The sequence below is a fragment of the Perognathus longimembris genome, chromosome 18 (assembly GCF_023159225.1).
Source record: "Perognathus longimembris pacificus isolate PPM17 chromosome 18, ASM2315922v1, whole genome shotgun sequence".
NCBI classification, from domain to species: domain Eukaryota; kingdom Metazoa; phylum Chordata; class Mammalia; order Rodentia; family Heteromyidae; genus Perognathus; species Perognathus longimembris.
Window position 1 is genome coordinate 38,519,770 of NC_063178.1, and position 17,917 is coordinate 38,537,686.

Sequence of the window (17,917 nt, forward strand, 5' to 3'; positions counted from 1 at the left end):
CCCAGCCTCCAGGAATTTGGCATGCTTGTCACCTGGGGGATGGGCAGGCTTTCACTCCAACCAGTCCTATTGTCTACCATGTGCTCAATGCTAGAGAAAGCTTATGATTTAGCCAAACAAGCAGAATTTAACTGAATCTCCAAAACTTAAACATCAATAACAAGAATAGAAAACCTTTCTTTGAGTCTTTTAAAGCAGATGTTAAACAAATATCAATACCCATCCTATGTCACAGGCAGGCAGGCAGAGTTTATAGGGAGGCAGAAAAAGAGACAGAGAGAACTTCATCTGCCTGAGCGCTCATAGAAGTTAGGTAAGTCCTGCAAAATATTCCAAATATATATGATTGGGCTCAAACTTGAGCAGCTTTCCCGAAACAATTTAGACTTGATGAGCAACCAGCTGAGCTGAACTAGAGATCAGTTGTCTCCAAACACCCACAATTGCTGATCTCCTTGACCTAGCCCAGTGGATTTATGGAAAATGTAAGCTCCAGGCTAATGGTCACTCACCCTGGTTGGGGATTCAAATCTGTCCTGGTGGATGGAAATAGAGCGCTGGGTCAGGAGAAGTTACCTCGGTGGTGTTAGCATTTCTCTAGCCTCAGGTTCCTCCCCCCTGCTAGCAGCCTGCACCTAGGAGAGCTGTAAGTCTGCCAGGACTCCCTTTAAAGGAGTTTGTTGTTCTGGATGAAGCTGTGACAATAGAGCTATAACTGATTTTAACATATTTTCAACATAGGTCAATCTATCTTTAGTAGGCTCATTGCATAATTTCTCCTCAGTGTCTGAGCCATCTGAGTCTTCCTTAATGTCTAGCCTAGTGGGTTCAGGTCTTTGTTAATTTTCTCAGCTCTTCCCAGGCAGCAGCATATGCTCCTGGGGCTGGGCAACACTCATCAGGTCCCTGTTCAGTTTTTCCAATCGACTGATCGAATTTAATCTATTCATGTCTAGGATCTAAGCAATCTCGGACCAGATACCAAAGAATAATAGCATCCACTGAGGTTTTCTCAGGGCCAGTTGCATCATAATGTTCCCTTTTTTTTTTTTTTTTTCTAACAAGTTTTTAAGTTATTGGTTCCTTCCTCCAGGAACTGGGGGCATGCTTTCTCAATAAAATAAAAGAAACGTTCTAAGTTACATTGGCCAACTTTCACTGCCCGGGCATTAAGCATGCCTTTGGGGGCCTGCATGTATAGCATGCGGCTATTACCTTGTCCCATAATTTATTACTCCCGATGATACACTCTCCTCCCGCTCTCCTTCCCAAGCATTCGGACGTCCTTACCTGAGCGGGGGTCACCTGCCGTTGATCCCAGGCCTTCAAGTCCCTGTTCCAGGCGCCAAACCTGCCGGGCCAGCCGGCAGGGGAACAGAAATCCTGACTGAGGGGCGGCAGGGATACGGAAAAGGAAAAATAAGGCAAGAGAAAAAAGACAAGAGACAAAGATGGGGTACGGGAGGTCTGCAGCCGTGAGGTTGAACCTCAAGACTGCAGCAACAGTTTATTCTTAACTTCCAGCTTATATGCAGTTTTGGAACCAGGGAATAGCATAGGGTTGTTAAAATTCCAGAACATAAAGAGTCTTGGAAGTTTGCAACATTTGATTACAGTAAACACAGGACAAGGTTGATAGGAATCTACTCCAGCGGACATAGCAAGGTGGGGACATAGCAAAGTAATTCCGGACAGTAGCTGTGAACGGATGTCCTTGCCTTTAGCATATCCTGGCGGTAACAGCACAGCCAGAGGTGATAATTTACCTAGCTGCAGGTCTGGCTCCCTATCTGCAGGTCTGGCTCCCGTCATCTTGGCGACATAGGCACAGCCAGAGGTCAGGATGAGCTTAGCTGCTAGCTCGGCTCCCGACACAACAGTCCAGTGAAAGTCACATAGCCTCATAGTGTATTTGCCAAATATATCATATAGCCAGAAAGACTGGTGGTATTTACTTCCATTCACCTTCCATTGGCAAGAATTCATCTTATGGCCCCAAACCAAAAGCAAGGGAAAGCTGTAAAATTAGACCTCCTGTATATCAATATTTGGAGAATGGTACAATAAATACCTGGTAAATCATTTGTCAGAGGAGGCAAAGGAAGATTGTCATGAACTTAACCAAGAAATCAAAAGATGTAAGTGTAGACAGAGTGTTCTTCCTTAGTCTCCTTGTGAATCATGTAAGAGTTATTAATAGTTTGGGAGGGAAACAAAATTTAAATGAATTGTTCTTCAATCTCACATCTAGTGTTTGTTTCTACTTGACTGTAGTTAAATTTGTCCATTACCTGAAACATTTGTGTAAGTCCTTGGGTACCCAGTTTCCAGCTACGCCTCTGTCTCTGTTATACTTTTTTCAGCTAAGGCGTTCTTCTCTAATAGTATCTATCACCACATCAAAGTAAAAGTGAGCTTTCAGCTTGCCCCTTATTCACACCTTTAAACTTTTCTGATTTCTAGGAAATTTTATGCCCATCTGGATGCAGGGGAATGTAATATGCTAGGTCATTGTAAGATAAGATATATTTCCATATGTATATCTTTACCTCATTTGAATATAAACTATGCTTATTTCAAATACTAAATGAAGTACTAAAATTAACTTCCATTGTTCTATTTATCCCAATAAATATTTATTGGGTGTTAACTATAAGCAAGCACTTTTAAAGACAATGGTGAAATAATGGTAAACAGAACAATGTCTATGCTCTTTTGAGGTAAGGTTTTCTGGAACTAAAATACATAAGATGATGTCATAGTGATTAATATTATAAAGTAAATCGAGGAAAACATGATTGGATATTCCTGTAATCCCAGCACTTGGGAGGCCAACGCAGGAGAATAAGAAGTTTGAGACCAGTGTGGACTTATAGCAAGATACTGCCTCAAAAACAAACAAAAAGTAAAGCAGGACAAGAAATGAGTAGAGAAAACATTGGTGCTATCATAGATTGGATGGTCTAGTACCTCCAAGAAGGTGACACCAGAGGCAGGTCTATGAAAGCTGTGGAAAGAGCAAACTAGTTAGAGGCACCACAAAGGAAAAAGCCCAGAGGTAAGAACAGGTTTAGTAAGAAGGCTGATGTGGCCAGAATCAAAGGGAGAAAAGAAGCCAGTGAGACTGAAGATTCAATTTTACAGAGTCCTGGAGGCTTGGGAAAAGGGGTTAAAAATTTTGGTCCAAGTTAGTTGGGAATTTCATGTTATGGGATCTTCTTTATGCAGCATCATAGTGGTAGTTGAGGACTGACTTTACTGGGAAAGCTGGATCCATTGGAAGGCTGTAGTAGTATCTAGGCAGGCCTAGAGCCTGCCTGGAAGGAGCCTGGGTCTGGAGAGAGGTCCATGCTTCTGTATGATTACAAAATCCTCAGATAACTGCTGGGTTGGGTGTGAGCACACAGTGTTGTAGGAGTGCTAACGAGGAGGAAGCACAGGAAGTGGGGCCTGTGGGAGTCACATGCAATCATAAAGGATGAACCCAGTAAACGCGCAAACAAGCCTGGTAATGACACATAAAAGATAAAATAGAAGGTAAGTATTCTCTTGCATATTGCCAAACTTGATTTGTTGTTGTTATTGTTGTTGTTGTTGACAGCTTAAAGGAAGAAAAGAGCCTCATACTAAAGGAATTTGACAAGATACCCAAGCCAGGAGTAAGTATTAGATGACTTAGAATTTAATAAATATAGCTGGGTTCAAATCTCTCTCTCTCTCTTTTTTACAGTGAAAAAACTTACTGCACTTTATTTATAATAGTAAGAAACTGGAAACAAATGCCCAAGGGGAAATGATTTTTAAAAAATGGGATATTTTGAACCATAAATGGAATTGTGACACATCATTAAAAACATATGTACTGATTTGCACTCCCACCTCCTCTTTCCCCACATCCCCTCCAGAATTTGTTGTTGGCTGAGTTCAGAGTATTCTAACTGGAGTGAGGTGGTATCTCAGGGCTGTTTTTATTTGCATTTCCTTTACTGCCAGGGATGTTGGACATTTCCTTGTATGTTTCTTTGCCATTTTTATCTCTTCTCCTGTGAAGTCTCGCTTTAGCTCCTTTTCCCATTTAATAACTGGTTTACTGGGTTTGGAGGGGGTTAGTTTTTTGAGTTCTCTGTAGATGACGGAGAATAGGCCTTAGTCTGTAGCTGTGCTGGTAAAGATCCTTTCCCATAAGGTTGGCTGTCTTTCTAGTTTGGTGGCTATGTCTTTAGCTGTGCAGAAACTTTTTATTTTGTAGTAGTCCCATTTATCCAGTCTCTCCCCTATCTGTTGTGCCCCTGGCACTATGTTCAGGAAGTTCCTACCTGTGCCTATAAGTTCTAGCGTCTCTCCTACTCTGTCCTTCAGTAGTTTCAAGGATTCAGGTCTGATATTGAGGTCCATAATCCATTTTGAGTTAATGCATGGTGATAGGCTAGGGTCTACTTTGAGTGTTCTACATGTGGCTGCCCAGTTTTCCCAGCACCAGTAGTTGAAGAGGCTATGTATTTTCCATTGTATGTCATTAGCTCCTTTGTCGAATATCAGCTGACTGTAAGAATGCAGCTTTATTTTTGGGTCTTCTATTCTTTTCCTTTGGTCTTCAGGTCTGTTTTTATATTGATACCAGGCTGTTCTTGTTATGATGGCTCTATAATAGAGCTTGAAGACTGGTATTGTGGTTCCTCCTGTGTTGCTTCTTTTGTCTAGAATTGCTTTGGCAATTCTATGTCTTTTTCTGTTCCATATGAATTTATGGGTTTCTTTCTCTATTTTGGTGAAGAATGTAGCTGGGATCTTGATGGGCATTACATTGAATTTGTATAACATTTTGGGCAATATGGACATTTTCACTATATTGATTCTGCCTACCCATGAGCATGGGAGGTCTTTCCATCTCCTTGTGTCCTCTGTGATTTCCCTTTTTAGATTTTTGAAGTTCTCATTAAATAGGTCATTCACGTCTTTAGTTAGGTTAATCCCTAGGTATTTTATTCTTTTTTTTAGCTATTGCGAATGGTGTCATTTCAATAATTTCCTTTTCTGCTTGTACATTGCTGGTGCACATAAAAGCTGCTGATTTTTGTGGGCTGATTTTGTATCCTGCTATTTTGCCAAAATGGTTTATTAGTTTTAGGAGTTTGGGGACTGATTTTTTGGGTCCTTCAGATATAAGATTATGTCTTCTGCAAATAGGGATAGTTTGATTTCTGTTTTGCCAATGTTTATTGCTGCACAATACACAATAGCCAAACTATGGAAACCACCCTGATGTCCCACTCAAGATGAATGGTTCCAAAAAATGTGGTACCTAATACACAGTGGAATACTACATAGTAATTAGAAATGATAAAATATTGGTATTCGCAGAGAAATGGTCAGCACTAGAACAAATAATGTTGACCGAGACAAGCCTAGAACACAGAGAACAAAGGGGCATAGTCTCTTTGATATTTGACTGTTTAGGGTGGCAAGGGGGGGGGGACAGTAGAGACCAGATCAGGGAAACAAAATAAAAAACTTCCTTTCAAATGGTATTTCCACAGGTTTGGGTCAGCGACTTTACATTATGTATCTAAAACCAAACAACTACTAAACATAAAAAAGGTGTAGAATAGACCTATCAGTGGATCACAATAGCTCAACAGCTATGTACATATGATCATATAAGATGAGGATAAGCAAAAACAACTCCAAGAGAAGGACATATTAGGATTCTATTGTTCACATTACATTTAAAGTTCTAGGTGAATTTCCTTTGGCGTATGCTATGTGGTTACTGTATATGATTTTGGTACACTGGGTATTGTATATAGGCCTACTTGATCTAGGGAAGGGAAAGAAAAATGAGGGTAAGATATCACAAGAAATGTAATCACTGCCTTATTATGTAACTGTACCCCTATTGCACAACACCTTGTCAACAAAATTTAATTAATAAAAATAATAATCTTTAAAAAAACACATGTAAGAAAGTACTTAATGACATAGAGAATCCTATTTTTACATTACCCCAATATCTTCCTGCACGGTTTCCATTTCCAACCCTCATTCAACTCTTTACCCCTCCTTTTTTTTTTTTAAGTTTTTATTATAAAACTGATGTACAGAGTGGTTACAGTTTCATACGTTAGGCATTGGATACATTTCTTTTTTTTAAGTTTTTATTATAAAAGTGATGTACAGAGGGGGTTACAGTTTCATACGTTAGGCATTGGATACATTTCTTGTACTGTTTGTTACCTTGTCCCTCATACCCCACTCCCCCCTTCCCCCTTTGCCCCCTGAGGTGTTCAGTTCACTTACACCAAACAGTTTTGCAAGTATTGCTTTTGTTGTTGTTTCTCTTATTTTACCCTTAGTCTCTCAATTTTCGTATTCCCTTTCAATTTCCTAATTCTAGTACCAGTATACACGGTTTCCAATACACACAGATAAGATTACAGAGATAGTGTAGCTACAATCACAAGAGGGTGATACAAAAACATCATCAATAGTAGAAACTACAGATACACATGGGATGTTGAAAGTAGTTACAACTGTGATATAACAATCATTTCCATCAAATGGAGTTCATTTCACTTAGCATCATCTTATGTGATCATAAAGGTATAGCTATTGGGCTCTTGTGATCCTCTGCTGTGGCTTGTCTAAACCTGTGCTAATTATTCCCAATAAGGGAGACCATCGAGTCCATGTTTCTTTGGGTCTGGCTCACTTCACTTAGTATAATTTTTTCCAATTCCTTCCATTTCCTTACAAATGGGGCAATGTCATTCTTTCTCATAGAGGCATAAAATTCCATTGTGTATATGTACCACATTTTCCTGATCCATTTGTCTACGGAGGGGCATCTGGGTTGGTTCCAGATTCTCGCTATGACAAATTGCGCTGCAACGAACATTGTTGTGCTGGTGGTTTTACTGTGATTTTGTTTGTGGTTTTTTGGATAAATACCCAAAAGTGGGGTTACTGGGTCATAGGGGAGTTCTACATTTAGCCTTCTGAGGAATCTCCATACTGCTTGCCAGAGTGGCTGAACCAGTTTACATTCCCACCAACAATGAAGTAGGGTTCCCTTTTGGCCACATCCCCTCCAACAACTGTTATTGTTAGTTTTCTTGATATATGACATTCTTCTCAATGTTGTTTTGATTTGCATTTCCTTTATGGCCAGTGATGTAGAGCACTTTTTCATATGTCTCTTGGTCATTCTCATTTCCTCATCAGAGAAGTCTCTTTGTAGATCTTTAGCCCACTTGATGAGTGGGCTATTAGTTCTTTGCGGTTTTGTTTTGGAGGAAGGTAATTTTTAGTTCTGCATATATTTTAGATATGAGGCCTTTGTCCGTTGAATGGCCGTCTTTACCCCTCCTTATGCAGACTAACTTTGCTTCCTATTTTGAGACATCTCCATCATGAGACCTCTGTAGTTTCTTACCTGACATTTGCCTTCAGCCAGCGTGTCTGCCATTTATGCTCCTCTCTTGTGCCAATAGCTGAGACATCCCAAAGAAGATGAAGCTCTTCATGTGAGCCCAAGACCTGCCCTCTGCACAACACCACAATGAAATGAAGGTGCTTTAATTCTTGTAATCTAGTCAAAATCACCAGTTTTGATCAGTCTCGAACAAGTATAGGCATAAGCCCTGTTCATCTATACAAAGCTTTCTTGTCTATTTATCTGACTTCTTTTCAGTATCCAAAACTTTAGTTAATAGCTCTTGTGTTTCAGCAGTCAATGGAGCATGGGAAAATTTACAGTATTCTCCTTGATAACATTTTGCACCTGTATCATAAAAATTGCAAGGGTATTTATTATGCAAATACAGGCAGCTTTCACCTCTGGTACAATGTCCTTATACATAAAACTTAAAACCTACACATTTCCTTTTTCTTCTCTATCTCTGCATTATGATCAAATTTATACTGGTCTCCCTTAATATATTTTCTTTCAAGGAAATATTTGCAAATCTGTTTTCCCTGATGTTTCACTGTGTGCTGGTTGATGGATTCCTGATTCATTCTTTTATGCTGCTGCTTCTCCATCCAACTTGGGCAGACCGCGTTTTTTCGGTAAGGCATCTGATCCTTTGTTTCCAGTGGTTGGCCATTTGCACTTCATTTTTTTCTGAGTTTTTTTTTTATTATGAACAGCTTTACAATTTTTTTTTTCGTTTAGCAACCTGCTGTAGACCTCTTGTTCCCTCTTTCTTCATAGATTCTTCAGGAAATGGCATAGTCAGAGCAGCATTTGCCATTTCTTTAGCTTGCATATACTGCTGAAGTTATTTGGCAAAGTTATTTTCCTGTTCCTCACTACATATGTCATTGTCACTGTATGTATCATAGTCCTTACTTCTTGATTTTCTATTTTGTAAACTCTTTGGTGATGCCATAAAGTTTCCAAAGTGCTTACATTTTCCTGGAATTTTCTCAGACTTCAGTTTTACTTTCCATTTTACTTTCCCTCCTTATGTTTCTTTATCTTTGGTGTCATCCTTTTCATTGCTGGTTCTGCAGTTTTGTCCTGTGCCACAGCCTGGGAGAATTTTATAACAGACCATAAACTTCTTTATTCTTTCACTTTCGTGAAAATTCTTCAACAGCAATCCTAGTGCTTCTTTGTAATTGGGGTTCTCAATGCCATTTCGGGATCATATTTGGGATTGGTTGGACATGTTATATTTCTTCTTGCCACATCTATGCCATAACCACAGAGTCTCAGAACCGGGATCCAAAAATCTCTTTAAAAATAACCATCTTCATTATGATAGACAAAAGACCAAGAATTCATAACTATTGGTAATACTAAAAGGATCTACAGAGCTACTGAATAAAATATAAGTGGTTACCTATTGCAAGGTTGGGTTAGTTGGCATATAATATTGGCTACGTTCATCTAGACATATCTGCTTTGTTTCCAGAAGAAAATAAGTTTCTGTGGTTGGCACTTAAAACATTCTTTTCATTATAGCTATTATTCACATAGCTCTTGAGAATAACCCAAGTTATTGCAAGAATATTTAATAACGAAGGTATACCAATTTTCTGTCTCTTAAAAAGTAGAGCATTGGTTTTACCCCTGATGTCACTATAAGTGATTTTGGTACCCTGGGTATTGTATATAAGTTTATTGGAACTAAGGAAGGGAAGTGGAACATCAAAAGGGAGAGACAAAGGATAGAAGATGAAGCAATGCAACAAGCAATACTTATAAAACTTTATGCTGTAAACCAACTGTACAACCCAGGGCGGGGGTGGCTTAGGGAGAGGGGGAGGTGGGAGAAAACTGAGGGAAAAGGTAACAGGTTTGATAAAAAATATACTCACTGCCTTATGTATGAAACTGTAACCCCTCTGTACATCACTTTTACAATAAATAATTAATTTTTTTTAAAGTAGAGCATCTCAAAACTTAATGGGGTAATACAATTACTTTTTCTATGGTTCTCAATTCTTCTGGTCTGTACTGGTTCAGTTGGAGCTGAGAGGTCCTGATTGGCTTCACTTGCATGTCAGCCATGTGGCAGTCAGGATGGTCAGAGGTCACATGCCAGTTGGTCATGTGATATTGGAAAGGCTTCTAGCTTCAAGAGAGGGAAAATCTTGACATGCAGTAACTTTTTCAAGTCTCTGTTTAAATCAACTTTATAACATTCATTAGTCAAAGCAATGCACATAGCTATATCTAGGGAAGATTGGCCTTCCCTTTTTTTTTTTTTTTTTTTTTTTTTTTGGCCAGTCCTGGGCCTTGGACTCAGGGCCTGAGCACTGTCCCTGGCTTCTTCCCGCTCAAGGCTAGCACTCTGCCACTTGAGCCACAGCGCCGCTTCTGGCCGTTTTCTGTATATGTGGTGCTGGGGAATCGAACCTAGGGCCTCGTGTATCCGAGGCAAGCACTCTTGCCACTAGGCTATATCCCCAGCCCCTGGCCTTCCCTTTTAATGGGAAGAAGAGCAGCACAAAGACACATTGTATTTATTCTATAGAAGAAATAGAGACTGATATTTTGTATTGTGTCTCCTTTCTTGATAATTAAATTTTAAAATTTGTTGCTCATGGTTGAACTTTAGGCCAGCCCTCAAAACTTGTTTAACATTTAGTAAAGTACTATTATGTAAATGCTATCTATGTAAGTATCTCTAATCTCCAGTTACAACACTTTCACAGGAGAAAAAAAAAGTTTTTTGAACTTTATCCCAGATTGTAGGTATGCTAGTAAATTTTTCAGTGATGTGACCAAAATGCTAAAGGGAACAACTTTCCAAGGAAACAGATATCTTTTGAATCATGGTTTTCAATGATTACATCTATTTTTACTTGGCTCCAATGATTCTGAGATGATAGTGAGGCAAAATAGCATGACAGAAGGAACAATAGAGGAGGAAGCTGTTCATCTCATAGAGGACAGGAAGCAGTAGTGAAGGAGGGATTTGGAGCTGGTGTAATCTTAAAAGTCATGCTCTTAGTAACCTCCTTCCATAGCTAGGTCCTACCTTCTAAAGTTTCAAGAACTTCTCCAAATAGCACCACCAGCTGGCATCCAAGGGTAGGACATTTCAGCCTGTGGAGGACATTTTCCATTTAAGCATGACAGTAGTTAATTAATTTTACTATTTTCTAGCAACAGTATAAGGAAGGAGCTGAGCAAAAAGCCCAGAGCAGGTTCATTAGAGCCATCTAGTTAGTACCATGTAACCTTTCTGAATATAAGGTTTCTCTCCCATAAGTCAAGGTTACCCATTAGTAAGACATGAAAAAATGAACTCCTGTTAGTCTGAGACAGAGGGTATTTGGGGACAATTTGTAGAAGCTAGAAATGTAATATTATTATGAAAAATTGAAGTATGAAGGGGTGGGAAGTTGGTCATACCAGATATGAATCCCCTTGTCTTTAGTGCTCTGTGTGACTCAGGCTAACCAAAAGCCAGATATTCAAAGATTATTTGAAAATGATTTCTCAAATCACAAAACTATAAAAAAAAGAATAGAAATTTATTTTTATTGTTTTGGGCATGTAATAAAAATTAACTTGAAAGTACTTAAATATGAAACAGTTGTTTTTAAATTACTTAAAATCTAATGTAAAAATGTTTAATTAAACATATCCTTACTGAACATACCACAATTAAATTGCATCTAACTTTTGAGAAATCATTCATTAGCCTCAAAATAAATACAATCAGGGGCTGGGGATATAGCCTAGTGGCAAGAGTGCCTGCCTCGGATACACGAGGCCCTAGGTTCGATTCCCCAGCACCACATATACAGAAAAAGGCCAGAAGTGGCGCTGTGGCTCAAGTGGCAGAGTGCTAGCCTTGAGCGGGAAGAAGCCAGGGACAGTGCTCAGGCCCTGAGTCCAAGGCCCAGGTCTGGCCAAAAAATAAATAAATAAATAAATACAATCAAAGTGGCAAGGGTTTGGTTCGGTTTTTCGGTAGATAAATGTTTTTCCATCTGGATATTTTTGTGACTTTTAAAGGAAACAGAGAAGAAGACGAGAATTTTGAGAGAAGGTACTGAAGAATTGCGAAAAGAAGTAATGCAGAAGAAATTAGAGGTTAAAATCTTACCGGAAGATTTAACAACTAAACAAAAGCAATTATTAAAGGAACAAAAAGAGCTCCAAGAATTAGTAGACAATCAGCTTGCTTTGAAGGTATGTTACCCGACTGCTTACAAATATTGAACATTGTGCATGAATGGAAATAAAAATAAATAGGCATCAAGGTTAGACTTGACAGAGGTGGATGGTATTGTCACAAAAGTGGAAATGCTGTAAATTGGGATGGATTCTATTACAGTCAACCTAAATTCTGGGAATTCACAAGACTTTAGCATGTTTAATGGTATTATTCTCACTTGAAGCCCTGAGCTTGGGGAATAAGCCTCTCCATACCCTCCTTCCCCCAAATATTTTTCAGTATTAGAAGTGAGTGTCAGGGCTGGGGATATGGCCTAATGGTGAGAGAGCTTGCCTCCTATACATGAGGCCCTGGGTTCGATTCCCCAGCACCACATATACAGAAAACGGCCAGAAGTGGCGCTGTGGCTCAAGTGGCAGAGTGCTAGCCTTGACCAAGAAGAAGCCAGGGACAGTGCTCAGGCCCTGAGTCCAAGGCCCAGGACTGGCAAAAAAAAAAAAAAAAAAAAAAAAAAAAAAAAAAAGAAGTGAGTGTCAGAAACACAAGTGTTTCCTTGAAATGCAACCAAATACCCTAACTGCTTGTGAATATTTGTATTACTTTGTCCTTCTCTGCTTGATTATTTCACTATACTTCATTTTATCATAAAAGGGATAAGAAGACTCTAGTTATGCTCTAGGAGACAATGAATTAAAATTCATTTTAAGTTGAAGAATATATAACTCTCAAAACAAATAACATAAAATTGTTTTATGACATAACATCTGGGAATCATTGGCTTAGAGGATAAATACTGCATACTGTGGTATTTTTTTCCCTTAAGTCTTGGAGCAGTCAGTCATCGTGTGTGCAGCTGCTCTTGGGATCATGGGTTTACCTTTAAGCCCCTCATGTGCATGAATCTCTTCCCAAGCATCCATTCCTAATTTTGTGTTTGTAACCTTTTAACTCTTTTTCTTGACAGAAACTCCTTAATTGCACAAGTTTCAAGCTCACCGAACTTGGATCTGTTTCAGACTTGAGCAAGATCCCACAGAAAAACATCCTATCCTATCATAATGCTATATTGAATTCAGCCTGCATGCTAGTTCCAGTCTAGTAAAATCCTCAGGCAGGAAAGGACTTTTCCAAAATCCTTGCCATAGAGCTTAAGCAGAGCCTTCCATGATTCCACAGAGTATGGTGGAAAGTAAATATAGACAAACTTACCTTCTGACCTTAGCCTTGCCATTTACTAGTTATGGACCTATGATTTAACTTCTCCTAGAATGAGCCTTAAGCAGTGTTTCTTGGAGATAGAACCTAAGAAACTCAATAATTGAAGCAGAGCTCTTAGGAGATTCCTACCAGAAATTGAGAGCAGGGAAAAAGAGGTTGGGAAGAAGCTAGACCAAAATATGATACACATGTTAAGAAAACTCTAGTCTCAACTGGACACCAAAGACATTCTTAGATCTTGAATTGCTCTATGAAAACTTTCTCCCAGAGCCAGTAGGGATAGGCTGTTACATTACCAGTCAGTCATTGATCAGACCTGCTCCCTACTTTCTCCCTCTTCTTGCCTATTCCCTTAAGAGGATGCTCTTCTCAGCCCATGTCAATCCAATGGAGAGGGGAATAGCTTCCTGCCCCCAGCAGCATGTATGGGGAGAGGCACCCCAGTGAAGGGAACCTTTGTAGAGCAACAATTGTACTTGGCACACTCAGCTACTTGCTTGTTAAAATAGTAATTATCTTACAGGGTCTGTATGATTAGTGAATAACTGAAAAAATAATTGAATTAAGTCATTTAATTCACACAGGAGAGCTAGTAAAAATTCTATATATTGTAGCTCCTTTTTCTGAATTAGTTTGCTTGACTTAATTGCTTCTGGTCCAAGATTACATAACTAAACACGATTGTTTTTCTTTGCTAGGATGAAGTGATTTACTATCAAACCATTCCTGTACAAATTGTAAAAGAAGTAGAAAAGATAACACGCAAGAAAAAGTATGATTTCAATTTCTATATTGAATCTCACCCAGCCCCACCTCCCCCGAGTGATATGTCACACATTGTAATTTTAGAAATATTTAGCTTATGCCCAATGTTGTATACTGTAAGTTCTTTAAAAGAAATTAACATAAATCATAACTATGTATAGCACTTATATCTTTATTATGGGTCAATATTCTATTTCCACCTTATATATTTTTAGAGAGTACTCCAATCATCTTTAACAAACTAGGGAACCACTATCTAAATGAATTAGAATTTTAATGTCTAGAATTATGTTTGCCACTCAGCGGCTCAAAAGATAGTAGTTTCTCACTGAGCCCTCAGATATTCAGATTTGGATCCGGGGATCATTGAAGAAATCCTATGGGTGTTAATGGAATGAAGAAAGAAGGAAGGAGGGAGGGGGGAGGGAAAGAAGGAGGGAGGAGGGAGAAAGGAAAGAGGAAGGAAGGAAGGAAGGAAGGAAGGAAGGAAGGAAGGAAGGAAGAAAGGAAGGAAAGAAGGGAGGGAGGGAGGGAGGATGGGAGGGAAGGAGGGAGGGAGGGAGGGAGGGAAGGAGGGAGGGGGAAGGAGGAAGGAAGGAAGGAAGGAAGGAAGGAAGGAAGGAAGGAAGGAAGGAAGGAAGGGACAAAGGATAGAGGGAGGGAGGAAGGAAGGACAAAGAAAGGGATGGAGAGAGAAATCAGAAACAGGAAAGGAGAGTTAAAAGGGAGAGTAGAAAAGAGAAAGAAGAACAGAAAGAAAAAGGAAGGATATATATCTGTATCTATATTATCTATAAATATATATAATCTAGACAAGAAAGAGGGTCTTGTGACTGATCTTAAAAGAAGAGAAAACATAAATATATAGCAATGGTTCTACAAACCAAATTCCATGCTATCACAGTTGATACATTCAAGTCAATTCCAGAAAGTTATTGGAGTAAGGGTAGAATCACAGAAGAAGCAGCAGTGGAGATCTAGGTGAGAAATAGAGAGGCTGGAGAAAATCCTTATCCAGAGTGGCACTCAGGGAAGATACCCTCTAAATTTCTGAGAATATTGAGTTTATTATGAGCTCTTATGTTTGAAGTTATATGAAGACAACATGAGCTAAAAATAAGATGTGTGTGTGTGTGTGTGTGTGTGTGTGTGTGTGTGTGTATGTGTGTATGTGTTTGTCCCCTCTACAGAGAAATGGAAAAGAAAAAGCTTGTCTTGGAACAAGAAGCCAAAGAGCTAAACGATTCCCTAAAGAAAATTGAAAACAAAGTTAGTTCTATAGTAGAAGAGAAGGAGAATACAATAAAGGAAGTCGAAAGCAAATGAACCTTACTTGAATTTAAAGAGCGAGAATATGGCCAATTGATCAAGCAAGCAGAATTAGCCAGAGAGAATGAAGCATCGTTGCTATCTGAAAGGTTACATTTATGTGTTCTGTCATCTAAATTTTTCTTTAGTGTATTTTTTGATTACTTAAAACTATCTCAGGGCTGAGGGGTGTGGCTCACGTGGTATTTGCTTACCTAGAAAGTGCTAAGCCCCAAGCTCAATCCCAAGTACCTGTCAAAAAAAAAGAGAGACAGAGGGAGACAAAAACCAAGTTTAGAAGGTTTCATATTGATTCAACAAGCATTTTTATAGAATTTTAAATGAAGCAGATTGAATTACTCTTTCCATTGTTTACTCACAATTTTCCTCAATTCTCCAGTTTCCAAATTTAACGACAAAGTCTACTGCATGGTTTGTTTCTGAAATGCTCTTCAAAAACTAAAGCACTAGAATGGTTATAAATTAATCCTTCCATTAAAGATTACAGTGAGTCACTTGTATGAATATAAATGAATGTTTCTGAGACCATCCCAACTTCTTAATAAGAGAAATTTTATGATGTGATTTTCTGGTAATATTTTACTTCCTATTTTTTTTCCCCAGTGGTAGTGGTTGAACTCCAGATTGAATATGCTGGGCACTGACACTGAGCTACATCGCCAGTCCTTTACTTCTTATTTTTAAGTAAAATTTTGGGGCAACTGGAAGCCTTTGTTTCTGTCAATCTATTATTATATTTGGAGGTTTGATAAGATGCAGTTTTAAATGATACTTGCTTTGGGCATTGTTTATAATGTATGGTTCTCACAGGAGAATAGTTCTGTAGGTACATACTGAGCATGCTATCTTGTTAACTTTTGAAAAGCATGAAAAATAGCTGATGAGGAATCGCTTTCCTTTTCTCTCTTTACCTGGTCAGAGCACTCTTGGATATCAATTTACGGAACAGTCTCATCGACAAGCAGAACTTCCATGATGAAATTTCTCGCCAGCAAAGAGAGAAAGAACGGGGTTTTCGAAATCTGAAAAAGATGGAACAACTCTTGAAAGTCTCCTCAGATGAACTCACTCAAACTCAAACCTTGTACCAAAGTCTCCTACTAGAGGTAGGTGCTGGAAACTAATATCTGATTCTTAAACCCATTGCTATCTTTAGAAATAAAAACACTTTAGGAAGTTTTGTTTGCTACCAACACAGAATTAAAAAGGGAAAAGACCAAAACACAACTGTCAAATGTTTGATGCATTTGAAAACTACTATACAGTGACTGTAGTCTTGTCATAGTCTTTTGTGTTCCTTTTCTTGGAGTAGGAAAAAAAATGTCTTGTTTTGATCAAGACATGAACTTGGCTAGGGAACTAATTGAGACAGCCAATTATTGGAAGCTAGAGTAGGCTCAGGGGGTTCTAGTGAGAGTGGGGAAAGTGAATGTGGTCAAAATACTTAGTGGCTATATAAGAAAATAGAACTATGAAGCTTGTTTTGGGGATAGGAAGAAGGGAAGACAGACACAGAAAGGCGTTAGTCTGATCAACTACATTCTATGAATATATGAACATATCAAAGTGAAATTTCCTTGTACAACAAACTGATGCTAATAAGAAATGGGGAGAGAAAAAGGGAGAGAGAAAAAAAGGAGAGGAAGGAGGAGAGAGGAGAGAGATATCCAGCATGGTACTATGGCATACCTGATGAAACAATGTAATATCAAGTGTCAGTTGGCAACCAGCTCCACGTAGCCAAGGGCTGTTTAAAATCCAAGGTCAAGCTACCCAGAGTATCAGAGGTGGACTTCAGCAAGAGGATGCTTACCATAGCTGTTACCTTCTTGCTACTTCTAGTTCCCAGTTGAGAGGCTTGGACCTCCTGTCTCAGAGGCTTCTCACTCAGTCAGCACTGTGTGTTGAAGGATCAAGTACTACTGTAAAGGCTTCTAGAAGGTCCTTAAAAGGGCTGAATCCTTTCGCTGGAGCTTGGGTTAGTGCATGTTTGGATGGAAAATAGATGCCACTGTGAAAGCAGCAGCTTTGTGTACAGAACTTTACCCACTGTTTTAGAAATTTAAACAGGGCTTTCAGCTGTGGTAAATATATTTGGCCCTAACCTGGACTTTCTGTGAATATGGAAAGTTTATAGCTCCTGTTTCCTTACAGGCTGAGTACTGCTATATATCTAATTCTGGACTGAGGGATTGTGGACAGAGAGACATGACACTTTCATCCTAGAACATCCAATTTCCCTCTAGCCCTTTCCTCCTTTCCTGTGGTAACTGTGGAAATGTGTGATGGAATGGAGGGGCTGGACCATGGAAATACCTGCAGTAGTCTTGGAGAGTCATCTTAATTGGCCATAAGCATTGTGCAAAGTAGTATTTGCAATTGGAAGCTATGATATTTAGGGATTAGTTACTGGAGTGTAACAATATCAACCCTTCAGCAGTGTGAAAGATTGGTTAGGATTACGTGGGTTACTAGTGATTAAGATTTAGGTGCATTTAGGTGGCACACGTCTTTTTCTTTTTAAACATTCTATCTCAAGAAAGCAGAATGTGTTCTTTTTACTCATTTGCAAAAATATACATATTTATGCTTCTTATTGTTATACACTTTCCATAATCTTATTGCAGTCTCAACAGATGAGTTGATTCTTTTCCCCATAATCAATAGTATGAGAGGGTGTTGCCTCCAATAAAGGCATTGATCAATTTGTTGTCTAGCTTCTTGAACCAGTAAGAAAATTTGATGTCATTGTGATTCTTGATCCTTTGTTTGAAAGCTTTCCTTTGACATGCTGGAAGCTTGTAGGCTTCTTCTTTTACTTCTGGAAATTTTAAGTCTGCCAATGATATATTCTCAGGTGCGAGTTTTCAAACTGTATTCATTGTTCTAGGCAATCAATAGGTTCCTTGTTCATTGAATTATACCATTTAATTCTAACACTTTGTCTTGAACTCTGACTTTTTTCA

The 17,917-nt window shown here is 38.8% G+C and overlaps 2 pseudogenes; one reads left to right on the forward strand and one right to left on the reverse strand.

Moving 5' to 3' along the window:
• The window catches only part of LOC125366960, a 101,541-nt pseudogene extending 83,945 nt beyond the window's left edge, over positions 1 to 17,596 (forward strand).
• LOC125367318 lies at positions 7,654 to 10,578 on the reverse strand (annotated as a pseudogene).
• Positions 17,597 to 17,917: the final 321 nt, after the last annotated feature.